This window comes from Podarcis melisellensis, assembly GCF_964234715.1.
Source record: "Podarcis melisellensis genome assembly, chromosome: 16".
Classification (NCBI taxonomy): domain Eukaryota; kingdom Metazoa; phylum Chordata; class Lepidosauria; order Squamata; family Lacertidae; genus Podarcis; species Podarcis melisellensis.
This window is the reverse complement of record NC_138533.1, coordinates 4,247,301-4,259,696: the sequence shown is the minus strand read 5'-3', so window position 1 is coordinate 4,259,696 and position 12,396 is coordinate 4,247,301. Positions and strand designations below refer to the sequence as shown.

At 48.1% G+C, this 12,396-nt stretch overlaps 2 long non-coding RNA genes across 2 annotated transcripts in view; both read right to left on the bottom strand.

Moving 5' to 3' along the window:
• Window positions 1-749: 749 nt before the first annotated feature.
• LOC309359200 lies at window positions 750-4,308 on the bottom strand. The gene is made up of 3 exons (XR_014163776.1): window positions 4,275-4,308; window positions 1,781-2,082; window positions 750-1,525 (listed from the first exon to the last, which is right to left on the bottom strand). It is a non-coding gene; the product is annotated as an uncharacterized lncRNA (long non-coding RNA).
• A 5,764-nt stretch (window positions 4,309-10,072) lies between these two features.
• LOC309358749 overlaps window positions 10,073-12,396 on the bottom strand; it is a 129,280-nt gene continuing 126,956 nt past the window's right edge. The window contains exon 3 of the long non-coding RNA XR_014163553.1: window positions 10,073-10,617. This is a non-coding gene — a long non-coding RNA (uncharacterized lncRNA). The remainder of the gene's footprint in view (window positions 10,618-12,396) is intronic.

Sequence of the window (12,396 nt, the reverse complement as noted above, 5' to 3'; positions counted from 1 at the left end):
AAAACTAATAAAAATTATTATCAAAAAAGAAGAAGTAATACATACAGAAGTTTCTTGTGTTTTGGTGATCTTGGCCGGACCATCGGCATCTGGGTTGATTTCTGTTCCTTGTGGCTAAGGATTCACTTCTGGAATACTACAAGGGCTACTCATGTTTTGAGAAAAAATCCTATCCCTGACTTTACAAACCCTACTCTAAACAGTCCAAAATACTTATCCTAAAAGAAGGGCCCCAGTCTGAAAAGTGATGTGGCAAACCTGGATAGAGGTTGTGATCTCAGGGGCCAAAAAGTCAGAGGTGCTCCTGCCTGGGACGTGTCCTGGTCCTCAGGTGGGTTTTGAAGGAGCCGGGTCCTGGCAAAGTGATGTCTTTGCCCCCAGAAGTGCTCAATGTCTTAAAGAACAGCCAAGGTGACTGCAGATCCCAGAAGAAGGTTGCAAGAGAGGCCATATTGAACACTGAGGCTGCTGCTCAGGTGCAGAACAGACACAGGGAGCCCACCTGCCAAGCTCGCTGCTGCCCCAAAACCCACTCCCATCAACAAGACGCATCTGTGATGCTGCACTGAAGCTTTAACAGTGGACTTCCAGGGAGTTGGTCATTAGGGATATCACTGATGAGGGGTCAGGACACAGGTCATTCACACATCACAGGACACGGGTTTGGGGTGAGGGTTTGGGGATTTTGATGACGGTGGACCAATATCCAGGAAGGCAGAAGACAAGACGCATCTGTGATGCTACAATGAAGCTTTAATAGAGGAGAAGAAAGGAGGGAACCTTCTCTGTGGTCAGCAGTTTAAGCGGGAGAAGAAAAATAAATAGGTCCCATTCTGAGTAAAGAGCACATTCACTATTGAGGTGGTACAGATTGTGAGAAAACAAAATATCTCTAATGAGAGGTGGTCCAGCACAAGGAAGGAAGGAAGGAAGGAAGGAAGGAAGGAAGGAAGGAAGGAAGGAAGGAAGGAAGACTGGTGTGTGGTTGGTTCTCCCCAGAATTTCCTTTTGTCCTGGCCCACATGGCTAAAAAGTTCCCAGTTAGGAACTCATTGGAAGATGTGCAGATCCTGAGGCTCTTCTTATTCAGAGAACGGAGGGTTGCTGGGCATAAATGGAGGAGAGACAACAGAGGAAGAAGGGAGATGTGCAAAGGAACAGCCAAGGGCAACTGAGCAAAGGTGAGGCATTGGCAGCTGCAGGTGTCAGAAAAGATGAGCACCTGAGACCATCTTTGCTTTGGATCCCAGATGCTCATCATTCCCGACTTCCTGCCCTGAAAAGAAAGCAAATCATATCCAGGTTTGTCATCTCAGTTTTCCGCTTGGAGCTTCCCTTTAGGATGGGGAATGTGGACGATTCTCAGTTGGGTCCGTATTGTGAGTGACACTGAAACTCTGCCTTCTCTTCAGAACATGAGGTCACCTGGAGCGTCCAAGGAGGCAGCAGAAGGGAATCCTCAGAGAGGAAGAGGTTAAACCCGGATACAGTGGTACCCCGGGTTACATAGGCTTCAGGTTACAGACTCCACTAACCCAGAAATAGTCAAAACAAAACAAAACAAAAATTCCTTCCAGTAGCACCTTAAAGACCAACTAAGTTAGTTCTTGGTATGAGCTTTCGTGTGCATGCACACTTTTTCAGATACCTATAGGTATCTGAAGAAGTGTGCATGCACACGAAAGCTCATACCAAGAACTAACTTAGTTGGTCTTTAAGGTGCTACTGGAAGGAATTTTTGTTTTGTTTTGTTTTGACTATGGCAGACCAACACGGCTACCTATCTGTAACCAGAAATAGTGCTTCAGGTTGAGAACTTGGCTTCAGGTTGAGAACAGAAATTGCGCTCCGGCAGTGCGGCAGCAGCTGGAGGCCCCATTAGCTAAAGTGGTGCTTCAGGTTAAGAACAGTTTCAGTCTAATTACTGATCTCCGTATCTAATGGTGCACGAAACCCGAGGAAACAGTGTGTTGAATATTCCTGAAGGAATGGTGAAAGTCATAATAACAGGTTGATCCATGTCTGCCGATTGCATCTCCAGTTCCCAGATGACAATGGACATCTTGGAGGAAACCTTGAAATCTGAAATGAGACATTTTCACAGATACTGTCAGAAATATGTGGATTCCTAAAGAAAGAAGAGTTTGAATTAACGTTGTATAATTGCTGTAGCCTGGCCTGGGACACAAGGCTGAATGAGGCATAAGGAATTCAATAAGGATTTTGAAATTGGAAATGCTGAAAGATTCTACCTCCCCTCCCCACCATTTTGACCTTTCTTCGTTTTTCTTCTCAACTAAAAAGACCCCCAAACCCTGCAAACTTTCTTTATATGAGAGTTGCTGCTGCAATCCCTTGATCATTAGGGCTGCCCCTTTTCACTCTCCAATAGATTTTTTGAGGTTAGGAGACCAGATTTGTACCCAGCATTACATTCAGAAGACAGGGAGCTCCTTTTAATGCATCTGACCATCTAGCAGAGGGTCGTCCGTAGAGCAGGAATGGGGAACGCTTTGAATCTGAACTACAAATCTCAGCAGCTGCAGGAAGCAGAGGAGACGAGGGCTGTAGTTTGGCAATGTCTGGAGGGCCAGAGCTTCCCCACCTCTCTTCACCAGAAAGAAGGATTCCCTTTCCAGTGTTTCAGGGGAGCACCTGGCTCTGCCAGACCTGCCTCATGCAAGAAAGAGTCAGTGTGGCTGGAACAAGGCAGCCCTGTGTAGAGTGAGCCTCAAAAATCCAGTTCAGATGCTACATGGGCAGCAGGTGTGAGCATGGCCAGAGCAGTTTCTCCAGAAAGACAGGGAACAGGGACACTAGGCAAGGTTTTGCGTGGCGATTCCCGCCTCCCACCATTTGGAATAAAGACACAGGACACCATTATTTTAGGTTAATGGGCAAAAATTGGCCACAACTTATTGGTTACAGGTAAGAGTGGTACAGTGGTACCTCGCAAGACGAAATTAATTCGTTCTGCGAGTTTCTTTGCCTTGCGGATTTTTCGTCTTGCGAAGCACGGATGCACCCTGGTATTAACGGTTTTAAGAAAAAGGAAACAAACTCGCAAGACATTTCGTTTTGCGAAGCAAGCCCATAGGGAAAAGTGTCTTGCGAAGCAACTAAAAAAACTATCCGGCTTCAGCCTGTTAGCATGAAAACCGGAAAGGGTTAACACAAGCAGGGGGAGCCCTGCGATGCACATCAACTAGGGACTCCCCCGGGGTCACCGCTTGGGGGCGTGCTTTAGGCCCTGGCCTCCATAGGTTTCAGATGAGGCAACGCCCCCCGGAATCCTTTACTGGACTACCCTTAAATATTTGGGGGAGGTGATGGCGCTCCTCCCCCCCAACACATCTACATAATAATACCCCTACCAATGCCTAACCACCAGAACCAAAGACGTTGTGACGATTTGCTACGAGGTAGACGAAAAACCAAATGGCCGGTGCCGATTCGCCAAGTGGGAAAAATTCCTACCAGGCCCCTCAATGGCGACCAACCAAAGTCCATAGCAAGGTCAGAATGAAAACCTAAAGGGTGGGTGGGTGGGAAACCGAATGAGCTGCGTGGTCGAAAAGGGGAGATCCTGGGGCCGCGCCAGCCTTAAATGACCCAGAGCCAGCTGATTGGCTGGCTCCGGGGCTGATGCGGCCCGAGGATTCCCCTGGTCGTGCAGGGCTGAAAGCCAGCCACCGTGAGAGTGTTGGGGGCATGAGCCCGCAACACCACCTCCTCCTGATGTCGGAAGTGGCTTTGCAAAACCACTCAGGACCACAATCTAAGCATCCCAGAGGCAGAAGACATGTTCCAGGCATCCTTGAATACTGCACACCTGCTCTTTGAAACACAGTCCAAAAATCTCCCCTGCCCAGTTCTGATCTCTTAGGAGGAAGAGATCCTCATTCTTCGCTCTCATTGCACTCTGCTTCAGATTTCTAAATGCCCCAAAGTCGAAATTTGTGTAGATTTTTCTGTTGAGCCCTAAAAAATGCCAGGGGCACAACCCACTGGATCTTGTGATTTCAGTGTCTCTTCCCAGAACAGATCCCAACTCAGTCTCTGCTCCATTGTCAAACCATCAGTTCCTTCCCTGCTCTAAGAAGTCATTCAGTTGAAAACAACTTACCAGTCACTGATTGATTGTGATTGACTAAAAGCCATTACCAATTCAATTACAGATCCAGCAAGTCAATTAAAACCTGATAAAATAAAATCCATAGGTGTACATTCATTTACAATAAGTCAAATTAAGGAATAGCCTGCACAGAACTTACCAAGAGTGGGAGAATCAAAGCGGCAGATGAGAGAGATCTTCCAAGGCACCGGTGGAAAAGTCGTACGTGGTGAGGCCTTTTATACAGTTTCTCCCGAGAGTTCAGGCAAACAGCTTGGCGTGGCGTCACTCATTTAGCTAACTATACACCCACCTAAGTTTACTCTAGATTTTGCCGGAATGTTCCTGGCCATCTTCCCACACCATCTATCCCATTCTATGTTCCAAAATGTTGCCTTGCATGTCAGGTTTCTCATTGGCTCAGGTCACGGTTTTGCTTTATTTTGGCTCAGCTTCACCTTGGGTGAAGCTGCTCTTCAATGTACTTCATGTTCCTTTTAATAAAATTTGGGGTGTTCTCCCGGATCCTTCATGCATCTAAAACATAATATTTGGAGCATAAATCATGGCTGCTACATGCAGACTTCATCTTTAAAGCACATCTGAAGCACCTTTTCCCCTTTGCAGAACTCTGGGCGCTGTATATCATTAAGGGCGCTGGGAACTGTAGCACTGTGAGTATCAAATGAGCCTTGGGATATGAGGAAGTGTTAGAAAAAGTTTAAACTAAGATATAGAAAAATATTAATAAGAAACTGTGTAAAAAAAATTGAATGCAAAATAGTACAATGGGTTTAGTTGGAAGTTTCTTTTCTTTTACTATTTTTTATTCTATATGTAATTAGGTTCTTTTTTCTTATAGAATGTTTGTACAGTGTGTTTGTTTTGTGTGTATTTTAAGATATTTTCTTGTTTAATAAAGTTTATATATTAAAAAGAGGGAGAGACTTCAGAAACTCTCAGGGATTGCCATGAAAGCCACAGTTAGAGGTATCCATCTTTTTGGTACATGCTATCCATTTAATACTGGGACGCGGGTGGCGCTGTGGGTTAAACCACAGAGCCTAGGGATTGGTGATCAGAAGGTTGGCGGTTCGAATCCCCACTACGGGGTGAGCTCCCGTTCCTCGGTCCCTGCTCCTGCCAAACTAGCAGTTCGAAAGCACGCCAAAGTGCAAGTAGATAAATAGGTACCACTCCAGCGGGAAGGTAAACGGCGTTTCCGTGCGCTGCTCTGGTTCGCCAGAAGCAGCTTAGTCCTGCTGGCCACATGACCCGGAAGCTGTACGCCGGCTCCCTCAGCCAATAAAGCGAGATGAGTGCCACAACCCCAGAGTCGGCCACGACTGGACCTAATGGTCAGGGGTCCCTTTACCCTTTACCTTTCTCCATTTAATAGAGCAGAACCAGAGTTCAAAATTCATCTTGTCTCTAGCAATGGGGTTCAGCTCATTCCTAAGCCTTCTTCACCAACTGCATTTGGAGGAAATTGGTGGGGGTGGCAGAAAATCCAAAAAGTGGATTAGATAAATCTGGGTTTCTAAAATTGAGGCTGAGGGAATGGGTATCCCTGACTGAGATGAATCAAATGCCCTGCCGAATCAAAATGATAATATCTATTGTGGTTGGAATTGCTATATGTGAGTTTTGGAGTCCTCTGGAAGCACACCGCTGCTGTGAGCCAAAGGCATTTGCAAAATCTGGAACGTAAAAGCCTTGCTCAGGTGTTTAAAAGCCTTGAGGGTTGAACCAGAGAAGGCAGCATATTGTTAAATAGGTTGTGTTCCTTCAGCTCTGCTCAGTTGACAGAGAACATTCACTAATTCATGCCAAAAGTCTTGGTCAAACCCTGAATTATAGTCAAATTGGTCTCTTTAATTTCAGGATATTAAAGAGCTAAATAGGGCACACAACCTCCCTCACTGTTGCAATTAATTGATTCCAGTAACAACAAAGGAGATTCCGACTAAACATCAGGAAAAACACTCTGCCAGTAAGAGCTGTTTGACAGTGGAAAATATTTGTTTTTAAAAAAGGAAAGTCTGGGGAGAACCAACCACCAGTCTTCCTTCCTTCCTTCCTTCCTTCCTTCCTTCCTTCCTTCCTTCCTTCCTTCCTTCCTTCCTTCCTTCCTTCCTTCCTTCCTTCCTTCCTTGTGCTTGACCACCTCTCTTTAGAGATATTTTGTTTTCTCACAATCTGTACCACCTCAATAGTGAATGTGCTCTTTACTCAGAATGGGATCTATTTATTTTTCTTCTCCCGCTTAAACTGCTGACCACAGAGAAGGTTCCCTCTTTTCTTCTCCTCTATTAAAGCTTCATTGCAGCATCACAGATGCGTCTTGTCTTCTGCCTTCCTGGATATTGGTCCACCGTCACCAAAATCCCCAAACCCTCACCCCAAACCCGTGTCCTGTGATGTGTGAATGACCCGTGTCCTGACCCCTCATCAGTGATATCCCTAAAGACCAACTCCCCAGAAGTCCACTGTTAAAGCTTCAGTGCAGCATCACAGACGTGTCTTGTTGATGGGAGTGGGTTTTGGGGCAGCAGCGAGATTGACAGGTGGGCTCCCTGTGTCTGTTCTGCACCTGAGCAGCAGCCTCAATGCTCAATATGGCCTCTCTTGCAACCTTCTTTTGGGATCTGCAGTCACCTTGGCTGTTCTTTAAGACATTGAGCACTTCTGGGGGCAAAGACATCACTTTGCCAGGACCCGGATCCTTCAAAACCCACCTGAGGACAAGGACACGTCCCAGGCAGGAGCACCTCTGACTTTTAGGCCCCTAAGATCACAACCTCTATCCAGGTTTGCCACATTACTTTTCAGACTGGGGCCCTTCTTTTAGGATAAATATTTTGGACTCTTTACAGCAGGGTTTGTAAAGTCAGGGATAGGATTTGTAATGGATGTGAGGGGTTACTTGTGCGTAACCTTACTTCAGTTCAGTTATTTTGCTTGCCCAACCATGCTTAGGGTCGGAGCTCGCCCTCCGTGACCTGTTAGTCACTTGCAGAATCCGAGAGTGGGCGTCTCTTGAATCTCTTCCAGCATAGAAGCTGTTTGACCCCGAGTCTCCGCCTCTGTTCTCTGCGCGGAACGCGTCTGCGCAAGTAAGGGGAAGGCAGGGGCGTCCCAGCGCTCTCTCCACTAGATTCGGGGGAAGGGTCTTGGAGCCCTGTCACCAATTCCTCCATCTCCCTCTCTGCTCTATGGGTGTTACATTGAAATCCTTCCCCTCTGCTCGTCCCCTCTCCGGCATCGCTCGGGAGCCCTGCCTCCGTTTCTTGCTCTGATGGCAATTCCCTGACATCCACCTCCTCCCCAGGACCCCCTTCACCCCCGGCCTGACCCTGTGACAGGACCTTGTCCCCTTCTTCAGCCCACAATGCCGGGAACCCCCGAAAGGAGCTGCTGTCGTCGTCAGTGGACTCAAACCCCGCTTCCCACCTGCTCCAATTTCTCACGGGCGGGACTTCCCAATCTGACTCCTCCTCTCCTGACGATTCTCCTCCTTCCGCCTGGGAAGCCAGAAAACCCACGAAATCCTCCTCCTCCTCATCGGTGGTGGCAAATTGCTCCTCCCAGAATCTCTCCAGGGGTTTGGGCTTCCTCGGATACCTGTTGTGGAACTCTTCCACCAGATATCCATCATCTATTTCCCCTGCAGGCACCCACGTGTTTTCTGACTCTGGTCCCCCCTCCCAAGCCACTAGGTACTCCACCTGCCGCCCTCGCCAGCGCGAATCCAGGATCTCCATTACCTCGTGGTGGTGTTCCCTCTCTTCCATTAGCGGGTGGGTGAGCCCTTCCCCTCCTGCCTCCCGGACCCTCCGCTCCCCTCTGTACGGTGAGAGCAGCGACCTATGAAATACCAGGTGGATCTTCATGCTGTCTGGCAACTTGAGCCGGAACGCCACCAGGTTCACTTGGTGGGTCACCTCAAATGGTCCCAGCCGTTTTGGCCTCAGTTTCTTACACCCGCCCTTGAAGGGTAAGCCTTGTGTGGATAACCACACCCGGTCCCCCACCCTAATGGTCTCCCCTTCCCGGCGACGTTTGTCTGCTTGTCTCTTGTACACTTCCTTGGCCCTATCCAGGTTCATTTTAAGCTGCTGGTGCAGAGCTTCCATTTCTTCCACAAACTGCTCTGCGGCGGGCACGCTCCACCCTTCCTCCCCTCTCCCAGGAAAAGCCCTGGGGTGCAACCCATAATTAGCCATGAACGGGCTCATCCCCGTGGACACATGCTCAGCGTTGTTATACGCAAACTCCGCTAGTGCTAGCTTATCTACCCAATCGTTCTGTCTCTCATTGACGTAGCAGCGTAGATATTGCTGTAAAATGCTGTTTGCCCTCTCTGCTTGCCCGTTGGTCTCCGGGTGTCTCGTCGTCGAGAATCCCACTTCCACCTGCAATAAGCTCATGAGTTTCCTCCAGAACCTCGAGGTAAATTGTTTCCCCCGGTCGGAGATAACCCTTGAAGGAGCCCCATGCAACCTGAAGATGTGATCCATAAACAACCGGGCAGTTTCCTCTGCCGTTACTGCATGTGAGCACGCTATAAAATGGCACATTTTGGTTAGCAGATCTACTACTACCCTGACTGCTGTCTTCCCTCTAGATTTGGGTAGATTGGTCATGAAATCGATCAACACCGCCTCCCAGGGTCTTCCCGGTGTGGGAAAGGGCTCCAATAACCCCGCCGGGGCCGCCCTCTCTCCCTTGGCCCGTTGGCAGCGGTCACACCCCCGTACATACTCTCGTACATCTTCCCTCACCCTTGGCCACCAGAATTGCCTCGTAACCAGTAACATGGTTTTGTGTTGCCCAAAGTGCCCCGCTGTTGGGTTGTCATGAAGCTGTCTGAGAACCCTTTCTCGCAGGGCTTCCCCGGGCACATACATTGCTCCCCTGTAATACAGCAGTCCTTCCTTCTCCTCAAAGCCTCCCTGATCTCCCCCAGTTCCCCTGAGTTCCCTGATTCTGGTTTGGGCGAATTCGTCCTGGTGAATCAGCTCAGTTAGTTCTCGTTTCCCAACCAACGCTCCCCCGCAAACCCATCGTTCCTCAGGGAACACGTGTCGAGCTTCCGGCGGTCCTTCTCCTTCCGTATACTCGGGCTTCCGTGACAGCGTGTCTGCCCTCACATTCTCTTCCCCCGGCACGTACTTGATCTCAAAGTTGAACTTGGAGAACTCCTGTGCCCATCGAATCTGTCTCTGGTTGAGCACTCGAGCTGTTCTCCAATATTCCAGGTTCTTATGATCCGTGCAAACCTGAATCTTATGCTGTGCCCCTATTAGGATATGTCTCCACTGTCGAAACGCTGCATAAATAGCTAACAGTTCGCGATCATACACCGTGTAGTTATGCTCCGATTTGTTCAGTTTCCATGAGAAGAAGGCGCACGGCCTCCAGGTGTGTTGGCTCCGTCCCGGCTGTAGCAACACTGCTCCAATAGCTCTGTCTGATGCGTCGGTCTCCAGCCTCATCGGCTTCTGCAGATCCACGTGCAGGAGCTGTTCCTCCGATGCGAACGCCTTCTTTAGTTTTTTGAAGAACCTTTGGGCACTTTCCATCCAGATGAACTTCTTCTTGCTACTGAGACAATCCGTGATGGGTGCAGTCAAGTGGGCGAAGTTCTTGATGAACTTCCGGTAGAAGTTGCTGAACCCGAGGAACCTCTGCACATCCTTCCGGGTCTTAGGGGCCTTCCATTCCAGCACTGCCTGCACCTTGCCAGGGTCCATGGAGCCCTGCTTCCATTTCTTGCTCTGATGGCAATTCCCTGACAGGATTTTTTCTCAAAACATGAGTAGCCCTTGTAGTATTCCAGAAGTGAATCCTTAGCCACAAGGAACAGAAATCAACCCAGAGGCCGATGGTCCGGCCAAGATCACCAAAACACAAGAAATTTCTGTATGTATTACTTCTTCTTTTTTGATAATAATTTTTATTAGTTTTCAATTACAATCCAGTAATAGGTTTGTTACAACAATACCAATTTGTAATACAATAATACCAATAGTTCGAATAGCGAATTATATAATTTAGATAAGGTGGCCCCCACGTGATAGAATTGATGGCTTGATTACATAACAGAAACCTTAGCTGAAATCTTGCGTGGTTCTTGCATGTTCTTTTCACTAATATACTCATTTTTATACACACTTTCTTCTAAGAAACACATTTTCAATTTGTTGTGGTGCAGAATCATAGAATTGTAGAGTTGGATTTACCCAAAGGTAATTCCAGTCCAACCCCGGAAAAGCCATCCAGCCTCTGCTTAAAAATCTCCAATGAAGCAGAGTCCACAATCTTCTGAGGGTGTTGGGTCCACTGTCGAAAACCTCTTACATTGGGAAGTAGAACTGGGCCCGAAAACCTGTAAAAAATGGAGTTGACGAACCAGGGCGTAGTATCCTGGGTTGTGGCATGGGAATCATAAGACCTACTCCAATGTTGGCACTGGACATCTTGGAGGAATGTTGGGGAATCTGAAATAAATCATTTTCAAGAATATGTTCACAAATACGTGGAAATAGAGGGAAATTAGTCATTAGCCTTCAGATTGCCAAACAGATGAAAATGTATTTGACTGTTGGGCATTATTTTAAGCAAGGACAGGTAGTGACTTAAAAGTATTATTATTATTATTATTGGTATAAAAACCCCTGAGGCCAGCTCTCTGTGGCTGTTCTCCATCTTTCCCTGCTGAAATCCAGCTTTCTTCTCAGGCTGGGCTTGCAAGAAGCTTCCTCTTCCTTTAGAGCATCAAGAAGAGCCTTGACCCAACAGCAGGGAGGGGAGGCACTGGCCTTCCATAACTTATGGAACTACAACTCCCAGCAGCCCCGGCAGCCAGCCTGGCCAAATGCCAGGGGAGATGGGAGTTTTAGTCTGGCAACACCTCAAGGGCACGGGGCTCAGCCGGGAATGGGATTCCCTCCCGCTCTCTGCCACACCTGCCTCACCCCAAAAAGGGCAAGGCTGGAAAAAGGGATCCAGGGATGCTCTCATGCCATACACCTGCTCTTGCACACAGAATCCTAGCAGATCCAGGACAGGGAATCTCCTCCTTCCCTGCTCCGATCTCTTAGGAGGAAGAGATCCTCATTCTTCACTCTCATCAGATTCCATTCCCCAAAGTGCCAGCTCCACTTTTCAAAAGCCCTCTTAGAAGTGGGATTTCTGTCTGAGCCCAAAACACTGCCAGCGGCACAGGGAATTACATATAAACCTTTCAAGGTCTCTTCCCAAATCTGATTTCTATGTGGAACTAAGTAGGAAGGCATGTTGAAAAGAAAAGCCCCCAATAAATATCTGCCCCATGGTCTGTGCTTTTATTGTAAAAAATATTTAGGATACTCCCATTCCGTCTGAGACTCAGGAAACACCGTGACAGGAAATCAGGCCGCCATCGGGGGCAGCAATGGAAGTGATGATTCACTGTGTTAGAGAAGAAACTAAAAATGTCTTCTCCCTTTAGATTCACAAAATGTTCCGGTCGCGGACAGCGAGGAAGCGCAGAGAGCCCGGTCTCGGCTTTCTGAGTGTTGTAGAGGTCTGGGGAAACGTGCGAAGGCTCAGCGACCCCCGAAAACCCCAAGGGGGGGACCCTTGGAGGATAAGGTCTCGGCAGCGTGGGAGCGGCTGCTTTGTTTCCTCCGGACTGTAAGGACGTGAGGGCGAAGCAACCGCGAGCGCAAACGAGGAGACACCGACTCTACAGCGCGATGCCTCGAGCTTCTGCTGGGGACGCGACGAACTCCCTTGAAGAGTGAATGGAAACCCCAGCGTTTAGTGGCTTGTTTGGCGCCGGAAACAGTGCCATTTTAACGAAAATTTTGATTTAAAGCTGTGGGCTACCTGGTGGTTTAAGGATTATATGACGGAGTCCATTCAGTGGAGGAGTTAAGATGGCGCAGATGCGAAGCCGTAAGAATGAGGAAGCTTATCGTAACTAATCTGACTGAGTGAGTAGGACTGAATTTGAACTGGGGGAGACTTTAAGGATTTTATTTTAGCCATAGTTAAGAAGAAGGCTATTAGCAAGGACTTTTTTCTATTACTGTTACTGTTGCCATTATCGCTTAATCAGGCTAAATTGGACTTTAATAAGGTTAAGGCGGACTCTGCCTGCAGGACTTTAGACGCCCACGCTTGCGTGCCTGCGCTACCTAACCCATTTTATCGGGACTTTCGCTCAACCTGCCTGGGACGCTTTGAGGTGTATGCAGCTCCCCCTCTACATACTTACCTGGGATCATTGGAGT